Source organism: Pinus tabuliformis, chromosome X (genome assembly GCF_031772625.1).
Source record: "Pinus tabuliformis cultivar Carrire ecotype Pingquan chromosome X, CPIR1, whole genome shotgun sequence".
NCBI classification, from domain to species: Eukaryota; Viridiplantae; Streptophyta; class Pinopsida; order Pinales; family Pinaceae; genus Pinus; species Pinus tabuliformis.
The window spans coordinates 1,171,016,835-1,171,041,201 of record NC_142308.1 but is presented as its reverse complement, the minus strand read 5'-3'; positions in this window follow the sequence as shown (position 1 = coordinate 1,171,041,201).

Here is a 24,367-nt window from a genome sequence, read left to right as displayed (position 1 = left end):
CTTTTAATGCCAACAAATTTGCAAGATTGTTAGTCCCCCTTCTTGAGTTCCCTTTGAAAAATGACATGGTGGCTCACGGTTTGGTTGATCTTGTCAATTTTCGAAGTCATTATCAAATCTAAAGGGCTGGGAACCTCCTTCAATTGGCATTTCATATTCTGCTACACAACTGCAAACTAGACCCTCAGAAGGATGGATCAGAAGAAGGGAATCTCTAGTTTTATCATTTATCCCTAGTTCCTCATGCCAACCATTGAAATTTTCCATTTCTTCATCAAGAATTTTGTCAGTTATCATGCTCAATGATTTTTGGATTGGTCTATTCTCTTTTGAGCCTGTTGGCCTGCTTAAATTTTTTTGTTGTTCCTATACACATTCTTTGGTATTCCAGGGGATTTAGGTGTTTTAGTTTCATTTTAGTGGTTTATATTTATTTAGGTTTATTTGTTTCATTTGGTTTCCACCCAAGATATTTTAACTACTTTTATGTTGGGGAAGGTGACAAATGATCACAATGTTTACATGCACAACTCATACTTGGGTGTGCTCACATGTGACTTAAGATATTGACCTACCATTGAGTGATGAAAGTGAAAACTCTTCACAAATTCTAACATAGATAATATCATGATCATGTAACATTTTATGATTTTATTATTTCCACTCAAATACTAGTATATTTCTTCATAAACAGAGACAAACTAAGGATGCATGACAAATAATTGAGACAATATGTTACCTTCCTTTTGAGATGAGACAGTATGGTACTTGGTATATACAAGTCATTATATAATTAGGGTTGTTTGAACATCCTTGTGTCCTACGGAAGGATCCTTTAGGGAAAGTCTCTTTGATTCACAAGGATCATTATTAATAAATTGTCTTCCCCATTGTGCATTTTGTGGCTTCTAAACCCCCATGTTGGAGACATTTTTAAAAATGCCATATCTTAATTAGGAATTAAGAATATACTTATACCATATTTTAGGGCTAGTCAAACTGGTTCATCTTCACAGGTGGTGCTTTTCTTGGGGACAAGTATTGATGTATATAATATGTTTTGGAATTAGCTCCCTGTCAATGTCTCAGATCTTGTATACGGGCCCACATGGAAGGAAGGTTGGGTGGGTCTTGTAGATATATGTACAAACAAGTCTTTGTCAATTTATCCTTAATAGGATTTATGTATTTAAGGTTGTTTTTTTATCATTAGGTTGCTTTCCATGCCTTGTGAGCGCACAAGGGTCATGTCGTTGTATTACCCTAATATGGACCCCTAGAAATTATGTTAAAATCAATTTTTCAACTGCACAAGGAATGACCAAGGCCATCACAGGATGAAACACAACTAACAAAGCAGGTATGGTAGTCACCTGGTAAGTATGGTAACCATATTACCACTTGAATTAAATTGGATCTATTATAACATTAATAATTAAAGTGCACTTGGGGTCAACAACATCCTAGGAGCAACATGGGGCAATGAGGAAACAAGAGGGGAATGAAGGGAATGATTTTCTTGTTGTTTGTCCTTTCCTTAAGATGTTTATTGTCCTTGCTTAGGCATGCATTTGGTCACCTCACATGGGAGTGAAAAAGGATTCTAACAAGATGTTGGAATTTAGTTTTTGGATCATTCTTCACCATTCAAGGGCTATACTGGACAATACTTCTCCATTCTTTAGAGGCTGAACAATTCTAGGTTGAACAATAACTGAAATCAGAATCTATAAGTTAGAAAAAATTCAAATACAAGGCCTTTTTGTGGGTTCCATGTTAATTGAAAAGTATTCTTACCATTCCTTTTCCAGGGTGAATGACTTTTGAAGGTGTTTAATTTCTGCATTTTTATTTTAATCCTTGCAGAGTTTTAAAAGGTTTTGTTAAGAGAAGGAAATTGGAAAATTGTTCTCTGAACACAACTACCATATAATATTTTCTCATCCAGTTGATGAAATGAAATGGGCTTGACATGGTGTCTCTAGTAGTTTTTTCACACCATTAATGTATGTTTCAACTTCCATGGTTTTCTATAAAACAAAATGCTCGTTTAGTGTTGTAATTAGTTTGGGTAAAGAGGGTTCTTGGTCATCCATATCAGTGACAAATTACAATGAAATCCTGTACATTAAAACATAAAGACTATCTTTAGGAAAATGGATGTCAGAGGTAAAAACAATTGGATGGAGTGAAATCATTATTTATTTAAAAAAAAAGGAAAAAAAAGGGAGAAAGAAGAAGAAATTCTAGACCCCATTCTCTTAACAGTACCTTGGGAGTCTGGTCTAGCTATTAACCACCTCTTTTGGTTTAGGAAGGTAAGGGGGTGTGTTACAATTAAGCTCATTGCATCTTGGCCAAACTTGACAAGATTTGACTAGTTTTGGCCCAAACTCAAACAAATCAGACATATTTAGAAACAAATTTGGGAACTTTTTTTTTAATGTTGGAGAGTGCACAAAACACCAATTCCATACATAGAGGATTTATTCCAGAGGACAATAGAAAATAGGTTGGGATTTTTTTCCTTTTTACTAAATAAGTAAATTCCATATTATCAAGTGCATAATCAATCATGTTGGGTTCTATTGTTTCCTCTAATCTTTGAGTACATGTGGACACATGTTCAAATTAGTATATTTTGTTGTTGGTTATTTTTTTTCTTATCATCTTTAACTTTCCCACTCTAATCTTATTCTCTGTGGATCTTTTTGTTATTCCCCTAGATCTATTTTATAAAGGTAGTGGGGGGGACAAAGTTTATTTTTGTATCGTGTAGTTCTTTTTTCTCTGAGGTTCTTTTCTTCACACCCCTTTTCTAGTTGAAGTACTTGTGGGAGGACATAGTTATCATTTAGAGGTAGTGAGTGCTTTCTTTGTATACATGTAATTGCATCTTTGTATACTTGTGCTTGCTGTGGATTTGGAAGTGTTGGAATGTCCCTTGGATATTTTGTCAGATATTAGCCAAACTTTGTGACAATTTTAACATTAATTTAGTGGTTACATTTCAAGATCATTGTTATTGATCATTCTATTTTGACATCTTGAATTAACTAATAATGATAAGCACTCTTAATTAGTTTTCTAGACCCCATTGATGAGCCCCAAATTTGGTAACATTTTGGGCTCATTTGGCCTAACTACCCTTGCTCAACCCTTCATTTTTCATAACTTAAGCATCATTTTTTAGTATATTTATGTCATTTGTACAAATAAGGGCAGTCACTATTCCTAGGTGGCTAACACGTGCTTATTTCAGGTTTTTTGACATTTAATGGAGCAAAACCACGCAGATGAGGGCTAGGAGACAGCCAAGATGGGGTTGAGGATTCGTAGGAGGGTTGTCCACAACATTAAATGGCCTTCCTCGGGATTTTCACCCCCAACTCCGAGCTCTGACAGCCACCACAACCGAATCTAGAAGGCAGCCAAACGGATTTTGAGGAAGCAGCAATTCACTCCTAGTTTGGTCAGCCAAGTCCCACTGATTTAGGAGGCCAGCTTGGGGCCTCGTGATGTATAAATGATGAGGCTTTAGCCTTCGAAAAGGAATTTTGAAACCTTGTTGCACATTCTGGACTACGAGCTGCTAGCTCTGTTTTGCTCTTTTGTAGCCATTATTGGCATGTTATTTGACTTATGATTATTATCTTTTAATGGAAAGCAGGAAGATTTGAGTTCAGTTCTGAGTTCTTAAAGGAGCCATAGCTCTCGGGGTTGGGCCCAACCTGAGAGCCTAAGGCCTCCTTCCTTTGTATTGTTATCTTTCTTTCAGCATTATGTTTTTTTTCCTTTACATGCAATTGAAACGCAGTTTGCTGAGTTAGATTTCTTGGTGTGGTTCAGTAGGTCAGTTTTATAAGACAGAGTTGCTTCAGCTGTTTAGAATAGAGTGACCCGATTAGAGTTAATAAAAGTTCCAAAGAAGGGTTGACTGCACACTCATTTTCACCTCTTTCTAGGGGCTGGAATTGCAGACAGTGCTACCCACCCAAAAACATTGGTTTACGTGTTCATGCAATCTTTGATGCAATATTTTTGTTTGTAGAAGTGTCCATGCATTCAGATCTCTTGGAATGTTTCTTTGTTTCAGTACCATGCATGATTCTCCTTAGAAATAACGTTGCTGTTCATTGGTTTTATTAAACAGTTAGAATAGGTTAATAATATTTCGGTTATGTGCAGGACGTGGATGATTTGTTTCGTTTACACTGTGCAGCGCTACTCCCTCACTCTCTTGTCCTTCTAAGCCGTGCCCAGGCCAACTACTCATCTCCCAATTAGACCCCTTGTCTCTCAACTATTCTATTACCCTCGTTATTCTACCTTCTTCGGCCTTCCATTCCCTCTGCCCTCTTTAAGACAACCTAGCTTTGCACACCCCCTCTTCATCTCATCTCTCTGTCGCTGAGTCATTACAAACTCCTCTCCTACCTCCCTATCCATCCATGCAGCCTCTTCCACTCACCCACCACCTAAAATCCGATTATAGAACATCCTGTAGGAATTACTGAACTTCCTGTAGAAATTCTGAACATCCTGTAGAACCCCTGCAGACTTCCTGTAGAAGCTCATAAACACGGTTGCTTGGCATCCAAACTTTGTGAAACTCTCTGAAAGGATGTTAGGGACTCCTTAGACCCTCTCTGAGCCTTCCTGACCTCTTCCAAGCATTTCCCCCTTGATCTACCCCTGCACAGTAAAGATCCAGTTAGAAGCACATGCATAATAATTCCAACAACTTGAACAAAAATACAAAAATATGTTCTCTTAAGATCAAAGTAGTCTAGACACATGCATCTCACCTTCCTAGAAGTAATGGCTTCTCTTTCAGTAGTTTGCATTCCCACCTTTGCATCAGTAGGACTAGCTGGTAGAATTAGGGTTTGCTAGGGTTTGTGTTTCTTGTTGGCTTTCAGTTCCTTTCTGCAGTAGGTTAATTTCCTTTGAGTTAGCTTTCGTTCATCAGTTAAAAAGCTTCTTCTAAGAGCTCATAGAAGTTGGCTTGAGCCCTAGCGGACTTGTGCCAGCTGACCAAGTGACAGCTGCAACAAGAGCTAGTACTTGTGCATACAGCACCATCGCTTCCAAGTTTGTTACGAACTACCAGGTTGATAAAATTAGAGAAGGAAGCTCCAGGAGTTGTAGCATTATTGCTACAATACTGGAGCCCACCATCTTTTTGGCGCCGTTGCCGGGGAAGCGTCAGAGTATTAGTGATTGTTGCTTTTCTTCTATTTTCCTACTCTCACCTTCTGCTAAGTAGTTTATTTCATTTCCATTCTGCAAAAGTAGCATAGACATTTCCTGCTTTCATAGATTAACATTTCAATTCCGCAAGCGTAGACTAGCATTTCAATTCCTGCAATTTCATTTGAGCAAAATAGATTAGTTCTTTCCTGCTTTCATTTCAATTCCGCATTTTCATTTCAGCAAGATAGTTAGTTGCAGTTCAATCTGTTTCAGTTTTGCAGGTACCAGAAAAAAAACAAAAGCAATCAAAAGTCTTTCCATTTCATGCCTCGTAGAAATCGAGATAAAACAGGCAAATTCTTACCCAACACCCCCACCACATCACTGAGTCACCCTTCTCGCTTCTTTGGTGACAGTGATCCAGAAGAACCTATAGGCGAACCTCCTGAGATATACGAAGATCCTATAGCAGAAGAAGAGTTAGAAAACACTCCATCTGAAGCCATGGCTGACCATAGGGGAGAAGATGAGAGAATAGAAGGTGCCTTCCCCATCCGAGAGACCAATGGAGACATGAAAATGAAGAACATAAGCCCTTCTGCTTTACCTCACTTCCATGGACTGACTACTGAGGACCCTGATACCTTCCTGTTTGAGTTTGCTATCCTTTGTCAAACCTATGACTATACTGAAGATGAGCAGAAACTGAAACTCTTCCCCTCAACCCTTAAGGATGCAGCATTATGCTGGTTCATGGGCTTACCTGGGAACAGTATCACCACTTGGGCTCAGATGCAGCAAGCTTTCAATACCAAATACCGGGACTACTGTAGGTCCAAGGAAACCAAGGGAGAAATATTTCGGATGACCAAGGGGAATGATGAGTCCTTAGAGGATTACGAGGAAAGGTTCCAACTTAGCTATAAACAGGTCAGGTGCACACTTGACCCTGAATCCCTCAAGTTGGTTCTGCTCCGAGGAGTCCCTGAAGACATCTTAGATACCCTTCACATGCTAGTTGGAGGAGATATTTACCAACTACCTTATGAGAACATAAAGACTGTGTTTAGAAACCACTCTAGGGCAGCCCGGAAAAGAGGTAGAGGAAACCTCCTCTCAGCTGGCATTCCTTTCTCCAAACATGAGTTTGCAAATCAATTAGAGGACCTCAAGAGTGAGGTGAGACAGACCATTGCCATGCAACTTGATACATTCTGAATCCAGCAGAAGAAAGAGGAAGCTGAGAGGGCTTTGGCTATCTTCTGCCCTAGGTGTACAAGGAAACACCCTAAGATCGAATGCCCATTACATTCGGTTGAAGTATGTTTTGTTTGTGAGGAGGACCACCCCACGAACCAATGTCCAACCTTACCTGAGCTTAAAGCCATGTATCAAGGGACAGAAGCACCCACTGAACCTCTCTATTTCCTCAACCAAAGGAGGCCAGAAGGACCTAGACCTTACCAACAGGGGATGCAAGGGACACCCCAAGCTTATTACAGCCCCAACCAATCCGCTCCTATGCCTTCCTGGGGACCCCCTGTTCATTCTTCCTGGTCTATACCTCCTCCATGGTCTTACCCACCTCAGTACCATACTCAGCCCACTACTCATTCGTTTCACTCACATGCCCAGCCACAGCCTCAGTGGAATGCACCTCAATCGGGGTGGAGGCCCCAGTACAATACTCCTCCCGCCATTTTGCCTCCACCACCAGCTCAACCACAACCATTACCTCCTGCTCCTCCAAGGCAGCCCCAAATGCCTGCTCAACCGAACCCGAACCCCAACAACAGACAGGCCCAGCAGGTATATACTGGGGAAACATCATGCCCTACCTATGCCGTGGAGATCCAGGAGATCAATCTGCGATCTGGAAAGACTCTTCCGGATCGCCAACCTCCTCCCCCAGAGGACGAGGAAGATAAACAGGAAAGTGAACCAAAGGCCATTCCACCCTTTCCTGAGAGACTAACAGCCACCACACAACCCAACCCAGAGGAGGATGAGCTTCTGGGAGAGCTCAAACAGTTGTGTGTGAAAATACCACTTCTCCAAGCCATCAAAGATGTACCGATATACAACAAACTGGTTAAGGAAAAGTGTTTTAGACACCCAGGCAGGCGAAAAAGAGATGCTTCAACCATCAATGTCATAGGACAACTGTCTGATCTTATGTTGGGACAAGTCATCTGCCCAAAGTATTTGGATCCTGGGAGTCCTGTAGTGGATGTCCACATCAATGGCACCATCATACCTCACACGTTGATTGATCTGGGGGCTGCCATTAATGTGATGACCAGAGATACCATGCTCAAACTCAACCTTCAGGGTTCCTTGAGAAAGACCTCGATAGTCCTACAACTAGCAGATCACTCCACCGTGACTCCCGAAGGGATTGTAGAGGATGTCTTGGTCTCTGTTGACTCTTGGGAGTACCCTGCAGATTTCTTGGTTCTGCAACCAAAGGCAAAGCTTACCGGATACCCTCTTATTTTGGGAAGGCCTTTGTTAGCCACTGTAGATGCTTACATAAGCTTCCGTGCAGGAAACATGACCATCAAAAATGGTCCTATGTCCAAGCAGCTAGTCCTGTACCCTCCTGCCCAACCCTCATTAGAGCATGACTTACCACTTTGGTTGGAGGAAGGAGAAGAGGATGAGGTGTACTCAGCACCTTTGTGCACCCTAGACACCACTAGGGGAGGCCTCCCAACCGAGGATGATTTGATTGAGACCTTGATCCAGACTCCACCTCCCAGTGCATTGTCCTTAGAGGAATTGGTGGAGGATGCCCAAGCCAGCACCTTAGTGGACCTTTGTGCGACCAACCCTGTCACTCCCAGAGGCAAAAATGTGGAGTTCGGCCCTGAGAGAACGTTAAAGATCAGCTCCTCCCTATCTCCTTCCCAGGAAAAGGAGCTGTGTAGTCTGTTGGCCAGTCATCTAGATGCTTTTGCTTGGAGCTATAAGGAGATGAAAGGAGTCCATCCTTCGATCTGTACCCATCACATCTACATCAAGGAAGATTGTAAACCGGTTAGGCAACCCCAGAGGAGAATGAACCCAGCCCTCAAGGACATCGTCAAAGAGGAATTACAAAAGCTGTTGGATGCCGGATTCATTTACCCCATCTCGGATAGCGAATGGGTGTCCCCTCTGGTGTTGGTTCCCAAGAAAAATGGGAAGTGGAGAATCTGTGTGGACTACCGAGAACTGAACAAAGCTACCAAGAAAGACCATTTTCCTCTACCTTTCATAGATCAAGTGTTGGATGGACTGGCAGGAAAGAAGTTTTTCTCTTTCCTGGATGGGTTTAGTGGGTATAACCAGATCCAAATCAGCCCAGAAGACCAAGATAAGACCACCTTCACTTGTCCTTGGGGTACCTTTGCTTACCGAGTTCTTCCCTTTGGACTATGCAATGCTCCTGCCACCTTCCAGAGAGCCGTCTTGAGCATCTTTTCTGAGCTGGTCCATGATTCGGTGGAAATCTATATGGATGACTTCACTCCTTATGGGTCCAACTTCCAGGAAGCGTTGTCCAATCTGGGAAAAGTCCTAACCAAGTGCATTGAGATGAACCTGTCCCTTAGTCCTGAAAAGTGTGAATTCCTGATGACTGAAGGGACCGTGCTAGGCCATACCATTTCTTGCCAAGGGTTACAAGTGGATCCTAACAAAATTGCTCTCATCAAAAAGGTTCCACCTCCTCAGAAGGTAAGGGATGTTCGAAGTTTCTTAGGATTAGCAGGGTACTATAGGAGATTCATTAAAGACTTCAGCAAGCTAGCCTCGCCATTGTTTAGCCTCTTGGCAAAAGATGTTGAGTTCAAATGGACTGACGATTGTCAGAAGGCTCTGAATGAATTAAAGGACAAGTTGGTGTCTGCCCCAATCTTGAGAGGTCCAAACTGGGCCCTACCTTTCCACATCCACACTGATGCCTCGAACAAAGCCATAGGGGCAGCCTTAGGACAAGTTGAACAAAAACTTCCATATGCCATCTACTTTGTCAGCAAAAACTTATCCAAGGCAGAACTGAATTACACTGTAATTGAGAAATAATTCTTGGCCGTGGTCCATGCACTGAACAAGTTCCGACATTATATCACTGGCTATCAAACATTTGTACATACTGATCATGCTGCAATTAGATATTTAATGAATAAACCAGATGTGAATGCTCGTATTATTAGATGGTTACTTTTGTTGCAGCAGTTTGATTTGACTATCGTTGACAAACCAGGTAAAGAAAATGTCGTTGCTGACTTTTTGTCTAGATTGGATTTACCTGCAGATGAGGATGGAACAGTGGATGACCAGATGCCCGATGAACATCTGTTTGCTATTTCAGTACTCTCTCCATGGTTTGTTGATATAGCAAACTACCTTGTTTCAGCACAGTTCCCTCCGCACTTATCCTCAAGAGAAAAGAGTAGAATCGTCAGAAAGAGTGCCTCATTCACTTGGATCGGGGGCAACCTGTTCAAGCTTGGCCCTGATCAGATCTTAAGGCGTTGTGTAAGGGAGGAGGAAGTCTTTGATATCCTCCTCACCTGTCATGACGGGCCTTGTGGAGGACATTTTGCAGCAAAGAGGACTGCCTTCAAAATCCTGTAGGCAGGCTACTATTGGCCCACGCTTCATCAAGATGTTAGAAGGTATATCAGCCAGTGTGACCGATGCCAAAGGATGGGGAAACCGACTCCAAGGGATGAAATGCCTCTCCAACCTCAAGTGACTCTTGAACCATTTGAGAAGTGGGGTATGGATTTTGTGGGTCCAATCAATCCTCCTTCGAGGCAGAGGTCTTACATCATTGTGTGCATAGACTACTTGACAAAGTGGGCAGAAACCAAGGCAATCAAAGCAGCGACAGAAGAAAAGGTGGCCGAGTTCTTAAGAGAAAACATCTTCTACAAATTTGGCTACCCAAGAGAGCTAGTCACCGATCAAGGAAGCCAGTTCACCTCCAACTTAATTGAAGACCTACTAGCTCATCACAAAATCAAGCATAGGACTTCCACCCCCTATCATCCTCAAGCAAATGGGCAGGTGGAAGTCACCAATAGAGCATTGGAAGGGATCTTGACTAAGGTGGTGAGCAGCAGTAGAAAACATTGGGCAGATCGCCTGGTTGAGTCCACGTGGGCTTACAAAACCACTTGGAAGACCACAACCGGCTTCACACCTTATGAGCTGGTCTATGGGAAGAGAGCTCTGCTGTTAATTGAATTCGAGTACAACACTTTGAGGATGGCAGCTCAGCTGGACCTAGATCTCAGCCATGCCCAACAAGAAAGGTTATTGCAGCTGAATGGATTGGACGAGCACCGAATGCAGGCCCTTCTTCACTCAGAAGTGGTTCAACTTCAGAGGAAGGTGTGGCATGACCAACACCTCAATGACAAGCAATTTCAGCTGGGAGGTTGGGCACTGTTGTATGATTCCAGGCATAAATATTTCAAGGAGAAGCTGAGAACCAGATGGCTGGGACCATATGCAGTGGAAAAATGTAATGACAATGGATCTGTTCTTATTCGGACCATTGATGAGGAGGCCATCCCTATGCTTGCCAATGGGCATTAGTTGAAGATCTACAGGAAGCCTTTGTCAAGGCAAGAATTCATCAAAACTGTGGAAAAATCAGTGCTGGTCATCGAGAAGGGTTCTGCCTCTGTTTTGGGCATACCCTGAAGTCAAAGAAAAAAAAAATAATAATAAAGATCCTTGGGTGAAAACCTTTCTGAGGCTCCCAAGGCAGATGGTAGGGGTGAAAACCTCATTGAGGCGCCCCTGCTGTCTTTCAAAAAAGGTTTGAAAAAGACCCTTGAGTGAAAACCTCTCTGAGGCGCTCAAGGCAGATGGTAAGGGTGAAAACCTCATGGAGGCACCCCTGCTGTCTTTCAAAAAAAAAAAAAAAAAAAAAAAAAAACAGGTAAAGCAAGTTCACAATGTGGCAATGCATGCAGGTTACAGGTATTCCATGCAGGAAAGGAGGCCCTCAACCCAAAGACAAGGGTCCCTACTATGTTACCAGGTGACCTCACCAGCACTCCCTCCAGAAACACTCATCTCTTCCAAGATCTGGGCATGATTTGATCGTAGTTTAGCCTCCTACAGGAAGCTACAGGACTTTCTACAGGAAGTTCTGTATTTCTACAGGAAACTTCCTGTAGAAGCTTTGGACGGCCCAGAACTGACTGTGTGGGGAGATCTAACGACCGAGGTCCGGCATGGAGGCATGCAAGCTACTATTTTCTCCATCACACACTGCTGTCGCCTCCTTCTACCACCCCAGTTGCCATGCAATGGAAATACCTGCACAGTCAAATCAGAACACTGAATTATCAGAGGAAGCGATTCTCAAATGGGAAAAAAGATGCAGAGATACCATGCAATACTTATCAAAGCCATCCGAGGGCCCTGCGATCATGACCGTGATGCCACCGTCTCCACCGTTCAGCATGCACCCGAGGAGGAAAAACTGCTACAGGACATCCTACAGGAATCCCGTAGCAGTTCAGCCAGCTAGAGTGTACACCATCAAGACGCCTGCAACACATAGAGCGGGCACATGCACCATCCGCAGCCAGGTAATAAGCGTCGTAACCATCAGCAGTCTGCGAAGAGGAACCCCCGTGCCTGTGCATGAAGCAGCAACGAGCAAATCTAATCACCATCGTCCTGAAACCTGAAAATCATGTCGCGGCCACACAGGTAAGTGCCTCACCCTTTTTTCGTCAAATTACATGAATAATACTCTGAAATGTTTGCAAGTGTGGAAATGAATGGGTTGAGCAGTCGAATGGCCATTCAACTGGCCACGACGACCAGTCAGATGGTCTAGTCGGATTTGGAAAGTGGTGGTCGTGGCAAGCAAAACGGGTAATAGACACGTGAGGAATGTCCAGTCGGGGAGAAGCGGCGATTTAACGGAAATGGCGGCGGCAGAGCTGCAGGGAATGATGCGGCAGTCAGGGAGACTTGCAGTGAAATGAGTAGGTGACGTCGTCCAATGGTCCGGCAGGGACAGCTCACCCCCGCGCCACGAATTCCGTAGGGATTCAAATCCACCGGCTAGATCGCCACTCCACTCATTTATCATCAGCCGTTTTGAAGTCGAGTGAGCGTCCGAATTTCTCTGAAGCTCGTTACTCCAAGTCTTCGGCTTGTTCGAACGTCTGGTAGCGGCACAGAAGGTGCAGAACCACTGCCGTGCTCTCCAGAACCCGTGCGCTACTTCTACAGGAAAGCTACGCTACAGGAAGCTCACTGCCACGAGGAAAATTGGTCCCTTCACATCGAAGGTGGCGAATTGGAAAAGGTAAGCTTGAACCTGTTCCTCCCATGCAATTGGTTTAAAGGGTGGCGAAGTCGACGTCTTCAAAAATGTAAAACTACAGTCTGAGCATAAAATTGCAAGCGTCGTCTTCCTTTTGCATGAATTGTCATCGAAGTATATGTGGGGTTTTCTACAGGATGTGATTTATAATTGAGCCCCTATCAAGGCTCATCTGTAGATAATCTTCACGAATTGTGTGCGTGACAGAGGCGTAGTTCTACGCTCTGTCCCAAAGAAATCTGAAAGGCCATCTTTTGATACGCACCCGCCACCTCCGGTTAACATAGCAGGCTTTCACCATGCTGGGTGGATTCATCAGAAAGGAACCGACAGACTCAAAGAAACTAAGGGAGAACCCTGAGGTGGTGGAACTGTTCACTCGTGCGCGATGGATGTCGTTCTGCGACAAACTTCAAGGTTATGATGATGAGGTGGCAGAGGAGTTCTTGCGAGCTCTGAAGCCAAAATCAAAAACGCTGGCCACTGTCAATTTTAGGGGTTTGAGTCTCAGACTCACCCCACAGTTCATCAACAGAGTCACTGAGCTCCCAATGGGGGTATCGTGGGACAAGGAGGAGAGGAAATTAGGCCAGAAGGCTAAAAAGGAGTTCTTTCCACCGGAGGAGAAATTCTCAGAGGATAAGAACGGGGTTCGCAGAGCTAGCCTACAGCCGCTTTGGAGCGAGGTCAGCCTCCAAATTATGAAATACATCACGTGCGAAGGACGGTTCAGCATTGTATATGGGTACCATTTCCGACTACTCACAGAATTGAGGCATCAGATGGACCTACCTGCAGAAAGCAAACTAAGTATTCCCTACTTCCTCCTGCAGTCTATGACTGAATGTGCCACCAAATTACGAGAGGGCACGCCAGACCAGGTAGCTCATCATGGGCTCATTAAGCTCCTCGTGGAGGATGCACTCCACACATACAAAGTCCCTCTCTCGTGGGAAGCCTTCCGGAATCTGACTAAGGATGGCGATATCAAAATGTTGACTGAGGAGCTCACCTCCTCCAGCAGCGAGGAAAAGGAGTCAGTACGCATAGAGAAGAAAGGGAAAGGCCAAGAACCCACGGCCAAAGCACCGAAGAAAGAGCAAAAAGGGAAACAAGAGAAAAAGGTTGCCAAAGAGAAGGATGACAAATCCACATTGAAACCCAGGGAGAAAAGGTTACAAAGTAGGGTGGACAGGACTGAGCAAGTCCACGTCAGTAAAGGCACCTAGACAGCAGCCTCAACCAAGTCAAAAAGAAAAACACCCTCAGCCAAACAGGCTAAAACGGTGCCACCTGTTTCTACAGGAAAACCAAAACCAGCTTCTACAGGAAGCCAGAAATCATCTGATACAGGGCCTTCTACAAGAAGCCCTGAGAAAGGAAAACCAAAGGAGAAGAGAGCTGAAATTCTCGAAAGGGAGGCAGCTGCCATGCTGGCCGCCCTTAGTACACCTCCTAAGCTGAAGGAAAAGTGAAAGAGGGAGATCCCTCTGTATTTTAAAGCCCGGAGAAGTGTGAGAATCAAAACAGGTAGGCCACAGCCTCCATCCAGCAGCCCAATTACTATAGAGGATGCCCCTACTTCGCCCAGGGAGAGGTCCCCCTCAAAAATATCAGTCACTTATGAGCGGGGGAGCCCAAAGACAACTACTTGGAAAGAGAGAATGGACAGGTTGGCTTCACAAGGCCGGCTACAGGATGCTGAGGCCGCTCTACAGGAAACCTTAGCCCGGCTTAAGGAGACAGAGAGAATGGAGGGAGAGGCACCCTCATCACCACCTAGGGAAGACAAAGTAGAGCCACCAAGAGAAGAAGAGAAAGAGCATATTCCAGAGCCTAGTCCCCAGCCAAGTTTGAGCTCATATTATAACTTCTTAGAAGCTGGAAAATTATACCACAGAAATTCACTATGCCACTTTTCTTCGCGTTGGAGGAAGAAAGAGTGAGAACTCACACGTGGATGAAAATAGATAAATCAAAAGGAGTGGCTGATATAGGCCCCTTGGAGGAACAACTCAAGGAGGCACGAAAAGAATTAGCTATGGCCAAACACGTGGCAAACTGCCAGCGGGTGTTCCTACAGGAAGAGAATGAGAAATTGAAACTGCAGCTACAGGAACTGAAGAAAGAAAAGGGCACATCCTCAGGGGACATCACAGTAGAACATCAAGGCAGAGAAGGACTGCAAGTCGGTCTTGGGGAGCCAACCTCGCATCTACAGGAAAGGGAACTGCAATCACAAATCGAGGTACAAGCTCTCAAACAGCAGTTGCAGCAAAAAGAGGCACAACTGGCTTGCATGGCCAGTTGGGCCATGGATGCTATACAATGCAGACAGCCGGCCAAATCCTATGGCCTGTACCTACGAGACCAGTGGCTGCAATTTCAAATCAACACATTAGCGCAGAGGGGTATCTCCAAACTCCAAGACCCATAGCAGTTCACAGAATTATGGAATAACGATTCATCAGAGGACAAGGCCAAACTATCGGAGTTTTATCTCCATAATTTGGCCCTTCCTAATGTGACTTCATGGGATCCCAACACGGTCTTAGGGGATATGCAGTTGATAGCATTTGCCTCATGGTTGAACCATGAAGACAAGAGAGCAGCAGAAGTCAAAGAGGTCATGAACCGAGAGCTGCATGAGCGACTACTAATTAGAGCAGAGCTAGGGGATCCAACTGCATTAATATCGACACACCAACACTTATCCACCAACCCTCAAGCTTCATCGAAATACATGGATCAGCAGGCCCAGGCTATAGCATATTTCGAGGATATGGAGCGACTGTTAGGGGACAACTGTGTTCAAGCTTGCACCCGCCAATGGAACACATTGGCCCACAGTCTAAAGATTAGGGAATATCACACTCCAACTCAAATGAGGGAAGCTCTAGTACGGGTGCCCCTCTATAAGAAGTCCATGCAGAACCTCCAGGCCAGCTGGATTGGCCTCAAGCTAAGCCCACCTCTGCTGTTAGGATTGATGGAAGGCAGCACAGAGAAAGATGAGCATGAACAGTGGGAAGAGGTGGAAAGAAAGGCTGGGTTCCATGTCAGTGAGGAGGATACTACTGCAGAAGCCTGGGATGTGAGGGTGGCAGTGAAAGCAATGAAGGACGAGGAGCTGGATTAGTTGCTCAAGGATGAGCAATCATTTTAGCTGGGGGGTGATGATGAGCCCCAAATATGGTAACATTTTGGGCTCATTTGGCCTAACTACCTTTTCTCAACCCTTCATTTTTCATAACTTATGCATCATTTTTTAGTATATTTATGTCAATTGTACGAATAAGGGCAGTCACTATTCCTAGGTGGCTAACACGTGCTTATTTCAGGTTTTTTGACATTTAATGGAGCAAAACCACGCAGATGAGGGCTAGGAGACAACCAAGATGGGGTTGAGGATTCGTAGGAGGGTTGTCCACAGCATTAAATGGCCTTCCTCGGGATTTTCACCCCCAACTCCGAGCTCTGACAGCCACCACAACCGGATCTAGAAGGCAGCCAAACGGATTTTGAGGAAGCAGCAGTTCACTCCTAGTTTGGTCAGCCAAGTCCCACTGATTTAGGAGGCCAGCTTGGGGCCTCGTGATGTATAAATGATGAGGCTTTAGCCTTCGAAAAGGACTTTTGAAACCTTGTTGCACATTCTGGACTACGAGCTGCTAGCTCTGTTTTGCTCTTTTGTAGCCATTATTGGCATGTTATTTGACTTATGATTATTATCTTTTAATGGAAAGCAGGCAGATTTGAGTTCAGTTCTGAGTTCTTAAAGGAGCCATAGCTCTCGGGGTTGGGCCCAACCTGAGAGCCTAAGGCCTCCTTCCTTTGTATTGTTATCTTTCTTTCAGCATTATGTTTTTTTTCCTTTACATGCAATTGAAACGCAGTTTGCTGAGTTAGATTTCTTGGTGTGGTTCAGTAGGTCAGTTTTATAAGACAGAGTTGCTTCAGCTGTTTAGAATAGAGTGACCCGATTAGAGTTAATAAAAGTTCCAAAGAAGGGTTGACTACACACTCATTTTCACCTCTTTCTAGGGGCTAGAATTGCAGACAACGCTACCCACCCAAAACATTGGTTTACATGTTCATGCAATCTTTGATGCAATATTTTTGTTTGTAGAAGTGTCCATGCGTTCAGATCTCTTGGAATGTTTCTTTGTTTCAATACCATGCATGATTCTCCTTAGAAATAACGTTGTTGTTCATTGGTTTTATTAAACAGTTAGAATAGGTTAATAATATTTCGGTTATGTGCAGGACGTGGATGATTTGTTTCGTTTACACTGTGCAGCGCTACTCCCTCACTCTCTTGTCCTTCTAAGCCGTGCCCAGACCAACTACTCATCTCCCAATTAGACCCCTTGTCTCTCAACTATTCTATTACCCTCGTTATTCTACCTTCTTCGGCCTTCCATTCCCTCTGCCCTCTTTAAGACAACCTAGCTTTGCACACCCCCTCTTCATCTCATCTCTCTGTCGTTGAGTCATTACAAACTCCTCTCCTACCTCCCTATCCATCCATGCAGCCTCTTCCACTCACCCACCACCTAAAATCCGATTATAGAACATCCTGTAGGAATTACTGAACTTCCTGTAGAAATTCTGAACATCCTGTAGAACCCCTGCAGACTTCCTGGAGAAGCTCATAAACACAGTTGCTTGGCATCCAAACTTTGTGAAACTCTCTGAAAGGATGTTAGGGACTCCTTAGACCCTCTCTGAGCCTTCCTGACCTCTTCCAAGCATTTCCCCCCTTGATTTGCCCCTGCACAGTAAAGATCCAGTTAGAAGCACATGCATAATAATTCCAACAACTTGAACAAAAATACAAAAATATGTTCTCTTCATATCAAAGTAGTCTAGACACATGCATCTCACCTTCCTAGAAGTAATGGCATCTCTTTCAGTAGTTTGCATTCCCACCTTTGCATCAGTAGGACTAGCTGGTAGAATTAGGGTTTGCTAGGGTTTGTGTTTCTTGTTGGCTTTCAGTTCCTTTCTGCAGTAGATTAATTTCCTTTGAGTTAGCTTTCATTCATCAGTTAAAAAGCTTCTTCTAAGAGCTCATAGAAGTTGGCTTGAGCCCTAGCGGACTTGTGCCAGCTGACCAAGTGACAGCTACGGCAAGAGCTAGTACTTGTGCATACAGCACCGTCGCTTCCAAGTTTGTTACGAACTACCAGGTTGATAAAATTAGAGAAGGAAGCTCCAGGAGTTGTAGCATTATTGCTACAATACTGGAGCCCACCACCCATAACAAGTAGGATTGAGTCATGTAACTCATTATTCATAATTTCATCATATATAGTCATTATTTTTTACTTTTTGGCGTGCAAGTCAATCATTTAGAGGCATATTTTTGTGTTGTCACAACAAATGTACATGATTCACATGATGAGAAATCAATCTTTGGTGTAATTTAACATTTTAGATTTGATAATTATAGGTCTTTTATAGGCTATAAATGTCTTGAAATTTTTACTTCTAATTGATTATTCAACTGAACATATTGAATGTAATATGCATAACTATTTTCCCCTCCACCCGCTTTTCATAACTTCGATAACCATTACATAGGGAATTGCAGATTCGATGCTATTTTTCTTGTTTAGTAAAAGATTTTCCAAGACTTTAAAAAGTTTTATAATTTATTGAAATTTGTAGAATTTACAGTTTATAAAGCTTCAAGGTCTAATATTTTAAAGTCTAATTCTTTAAAGGGTGCTAGCTCAATCAAAGAGCACCTAATTTACAAGCAGGAGGTTGGTGGTTTGATTCCATCGTACCCTAATATTCATATGGAATGGTGACGATTAGGTTTTGGTGATAGAGGCTCTTTTGACTATCACCAATGAGCTTATGGTGACATTTTTTGACCCTCACCAAAATATGAAATGTTGATGGTCACTATTTTTCATTATAATCATTATTCATGACAGATCTTGAATGTCAACACAACACCTATACTTTTGGCAATGGAACTTTTGGTGACGTTCAATGATTGTCACCATATATATGCTTCAATAGTCGCGGCCATGAAAAGTCCATCATAATAAATCATTGTTCATATGAAATGGTGACGGCCACTATCCGTAATTATAATAATTATTCATGATGAACCTTGAATGTCACTACAACACCTATACTTTTAACGATGCCACCTTTAGTGACAATCAAGTTTTTGGTGACAGAGACTAAGGCCCATCACCATTGCTCATATGAATTCGTGATGGTCACTATCTGTAATTATAAATCATTATTGGTGATAGAACTTGAATTTCACCATAACACCTATACTTTTGGAAACGCCACCTTTGGTCACATTCAACGTTTTCTGACAGAGGCTCTTTTGACCATCACCAATGAGCTTATGGTGACTTTTTTTACCCTCGCCAATGTCCTTTTTTCTTGTAGTGTGTATATGTTGCTTCCTAAACATTTCATACTTTGAAACTTCTATATGATAGTTTTACCACAAAAATTCTAAGATCACTTGTTTGAAACTAATTTTAGGATTAATAAAAAACATCAACATCCATAGGTTATATCTCCAAAATTGTAGTGAATCATAATATAAAATTTTTACCATATATATCCATATCTTTCCTTACTCTATTAAAAATTTCATAGTTTGAAGTGTCCACCCCCAAAAAAATAATGAAAATTCCAAGATCACACATTTAAAATGGATTTTAGGACATTCACAAACCTTAAGTTTCATAGGATATATCTCTAGACATATAGGGAACTAGAATATGAAAATTTGATTAGATGTACTTCGATATCTATTCTCAATTGCATCAAACTTTCATGGTTTGAAGTTTCCTAGAAAAAAATGCCATAGTGAAAATTCCATGATGACACATTTGAAGCAATAAAGAACTAGGTTCATATGCTTTAATACAAATGTTATGAACATTGCACCTTAAAAATGATAAGAATTTATTGAATTCAATTCATTCAAGGGTGGAACCTCCTTTTACAATGAATGCAACAGAAGACAATATATGATGATCCTAAGGCAAAGTCTCCTTGTTATATATATAAGAGAGAAAGGGTACAATTAGAATGGAAGGGTATAATGAAAGGTTCTAGCCTACATAACAATATAACAATAGAAATTTAATAAATCAGTATCTAAAACTTAATAAGGAGTTTTATAGTTAAGATGGTACTTCTTTAGATCTTAACATAGTCCTATTATGTGTTTCTTATAACATGGGTTAGCAAGAAAATAAAATCTAATGGTTGAAACAAGAGCATTGAAAAAAATGTTAGGTTAAGGTAAAAACCCTAGATTTAATATGATGTATATGCATTCATTCACTTACACAATTCACTAATTTTGAACTAAAAATGTAGTAAAAGGAAGTAAAGTAGAACATCAATCTTAAGCAAATGAATAAACTCTTATTACCCAAGAAAAGCTTTATTAAATGTCACATAAGAGAAGGGTTTTAATGAAGAATGTTTCCTTCTCACCTCCTCCTTGGGAGAGTCCTTGATAATCCTAGGTATACGGTGGTGGTCCCTCTCTCCTTTGTGGCTAAAAGAAATAGTTGTGATGGCTAAGTCAAATTTTTCTCTTGAATAGAATGAAGAAATGGGAAGAGAAGATGAAAATGGTCATAAGGATAGGACAAAAATATCTTGTATTTATAACATAAATATCTTGTATATGGCCAGGTATTAACTCAACCTTTTTGACCCTAGTCCCTAAAAGTAATAACTCGGATGAACCTCAGGGATTTAGACCCATCGCGCTGTGCAACGTCATCTATAAGATTATCTCTACAGTGATTGTGAAAAGGCTGAAATCTCTTTTACCCAACTTAATATCGCCTGAGCAGACCGGTTTTGTGGAAGGACGCCAAATATTAGATGGTATAGTGGTATCTCAGGAAGTGATACACTCTTTAAAGGTGAGAAAAAAGCAGGGAATGCTTATGAAGTTGGATTTATCTAAGGCTTATGATCGATTAAACTGGCAGTATCTTCGAGAAGTATTGGGAGCTTTTGGATTTGATAACAGGTGGATAATATGGATTACTAGCATGATTTCTACTCCCAATTTCTCAATCATGGTCAATGGTATCCCAACAGATTCCTTTAATTCCACCAAGGGTATTCGGCAGGGTGATCCAATTTCTCCATTTTTATTCATCTTAGCGATGGAAGGATTAAGTCAAAAGCTCAAGAGGGAGGTAAGTGAACGAAGAATCAAAGGTATTAGATTGTGGGGGCCGAATCTCGTTATCACACACCAACAGTTTGTTGATGATTTGATGCTATTCGGAGAAGCGTCGCCTAGAGAGGTCAGAAACTTCAAGTCTGTTCTAGCAGTTTTTATGAAGGCTTCAGGTATGGCGATAAATAATGATAAGTCTTGTACTTTTATTTTTAATACTCCTACAATTGTCAAAGCACATTTAACTCGAGTATTAGGCTTTAGACAAGGTGAATTACCAACTAAATATTTGGGGGTCCAACTGGATATAAATTCCCATCGCATAAAGAACTGGCAGAGTTTGTTGGAAAGGGTTAGAAAACGCTTGGCTAATTGGTCGTTCCGGGTGTTGAATTTGGCTAGTCGCATTGTCCTCTTAAAATCTGTTTTACTGTCTATTCCCATATATTCATTGTCTATTATGGCAGCGCCCAAGGGTGTTCTTTCTAAAATGAGGGAACTATTTGGAAAATTCCTGTGGGGAGGTCCGCAACAACAGAGAAAATGGGTCCTGGTTTCATGGAAGAAGGTTATCCAACGAAAAGAGGATGGTGGTTTAGGAGTTCGAGATCCCGAAATTATCAATCAGGTGTTGGGAGCGAAATTGTGGTGGAGATGGGTACAGGGGGGTACTGATCTATGGAAAAGAATCTGGACCCAAAAATATAACATGCCAGGCACAATCGAAGATCGCTTACGTTTAGCAGAAACTCCCCGAGGGTCACAAATATGGAACTTTGCAAGCAGCAATAAGGGTATAGTGGGGGATCTAGCTTTTTGGGAAATCCGTGAGGGTGATACAGCAAGTTTTTGGGAAGAAGGGTGGCAGCAACGGCATAAGTTAAATGGCATCCAATCTCTTCATGAAGTACAATTGTTAGGGCAACGAGCAGGAATGATATACGTAAGAGATTATTGGCATAGAGGAGCTGTAAACGATACCTGGCGAGTGTGGAAGCAGCCTAGGGAATGGGCAGATAGCATTAGCTTGGAGACAGAACACCGGTATACCCAGGAAATGGAATCAAGGAAAATTAAGATCAGAGATGGTAAAGATATCCTAAGATGGGGTAAAACGATGAAAGGAATGTTTACCGTCAAAGAAGCATATTACTGGAAATCGAGGGAGGAAAGGGTTGAGGATCAAATGGACTGGAAAAAGATCTGGGAGGGCAAATGGTGGCCTAAAATAACATATTTTGTGTGGTTGGTCTGCAAAGGACGGATCTTAACATGGGAGAATATTCAGAAACGTGGTATGCATGGACCCTCACGATGTTATTTGTGTTGTAAAGAGGCAGAAAACCAGGAGCATTTATTAAATCGATGCCTCTACGTTCAGAGTATATGGGAAGAAATCAGAGTACTCTTTGGTCAAACGAATAGGGACCCAACTAGTCTCAGGGATACCTTATTTCATTGGGGCAAGGGGAATTTTCAGAGTAAAGTTGTTAGGAGATTATGGAATTTGGTGATTGGTTTTGCAATATGGGAAGTCTGGAAGGAGCGCAATCGAAGGATCTTTAGAGACAAATCTTCTCAAGAATCAAGAGTTTGGGAAGTAATATGTAAATCGCTAAAGGAGACGGTTTTATCCGAAGTATGGGATGAGAATGATTGGAAAATGCCCCAGGAGGAGCAACGAATAATTTCAAAGTTGAATATAGATTATACAATGCTTTTCCCTAACCTTGAAAGGGGTAATAGATATCAGGTACACAGTCCAAACCATTTCAGATTTCCAGGGGATAGGCGAATCAAACTGAATTTTGATGGGGCATCAAAGGGTAATCCTGGTTGTGCAGGTTGGGGTGGCCTTTTTAGAGATAATACAGGGAGTACACGGTGGGTGTATGCGGAATGGGGCGGAGATATGACTAATAATGAAGCGGAACTATGGGGCCTCTATAATGGACTCCGAATTGCAGTTAGAAATGGATACCGGAATCTTGAGGTTGAAGGCGATTCCAAAATTACAACTGATATGCTCAGCAAATTGCGGAATGGCAAACGGTGGGACCAAGTGGCGACGAGCTGGCGAACAGCTGCGATCATACAAGATATCGAAGGGCTGCTTAATCAGATTGAGTATACGATGGTGAATCACGTCCTTAGGAATGGCAACCAAGCTGCGGATTTCCTAGCCAATTGGGGTAGCGAAGCGTCCAGCAGAGTAATGGATGGGAGTTGGGCTGCATACCAGGACGACCCACGATGGGAGGCACTACAAAATATACTTCAAAAGGATTATGATGAGGCCATGGCATTACACGAAAATCATTAATTGCTTCCTTATTATGAATGGGAGGAGAACTGACATGTTAGTTAAGGATGGACAGGGGATTATGAAGCGCGTGGATGGGAGTAACCGTAGGGGCGGCGACGGTAATTACCAAACGAGCGGGATGTTCATCCCAAGGACGGTTTTGGGTACGTCTTCGAGGACGCGAGGGAGATGTGTTAAAATCATTGGGTACAATTCACATCATCATTCAACAGATGGGGCAAGTGTTAATGAAGGTGACAGACGGGCATTTTGCATTAAGTTGAAAGGGTGGCGGATGAGGGGCTTCCTATGCTCTGTATGCAAGCGCGAGGAGCGTAGAGTGAAACTCATAGTCATCTCCTGGATACAGAGGAAGCGAGACTGCAGTATGCAGCCATCGACAGTGTCAAGTATGGACGGGAGTCTGGCGCAGGGAGAACGCCGCTGGACACGGAGTAAGGGCAAGTCTGTCGAGCAGAAAGGAAAGGGTTTGCCCGAGGAGGAAGTAAAAGGCAAAGGTGTTTCAGAGGAATTCTTACCGCGGATATATTTGGATATTACGGATGAATCAGACAAGGAATTTGATCTCAAGGATTATCTGGCTGATGAGGAACCGCGAAGGGCGACAGGAGGGAAGGTCGGTAAATGGAGGCGTCGGAGTGTTGAACCAGAGGATTCAGAAGATCAGAGGGAGGAGCCGGAAGACATTGATGAGGACGCGGGTGGAAGGCGTGGGAGAGGACGGCCAGCGAAGGGACGGGGGACTCAGTGGGGTCGGGGAAGGAACAGTGGAGGCGGCGGTAGAGGGAGTAGGCAGCCCAGAACGGATGAGGAAGATGGAGTAGGGCGGGAGCGTAGAGGTAGAGGAAGAGGGAAGCGGGACATGAGAAGGAAATTGAATGAAGCAGAAGATGCTTATATACAAGAGACTAACCCACATATCAGGAAACTTATTAATCATTTGGAAGAGGAGGCTCTGCAGGCAGCCTCGGATTCGGAAATGGAGGACTGGGAGAGTTTTATCCCCGATCCAGGACATACTAGAGGAAGGTTGTCACTATATAAACAGTCTCTGCATGCTTACTGGGGCATGAAACGACTCCTTGCGAAAGCCATGGAGCAAGTAGCAGTTGAAATGGTGGAATTAGCTCAGGGTTTCCCTACCTTTAAAAGGGAACTACGGAACATCCAGATGACTCTGACTATGCAGGATCGAAAGATGGATAAAATTCTGCAGTTGTTCAAGGAAAATGGCTTCGAGATCAAGACCGAAAGCGGACCAAAGCTGGACACCCCGAATAAATAGGAGATGAACAATGCT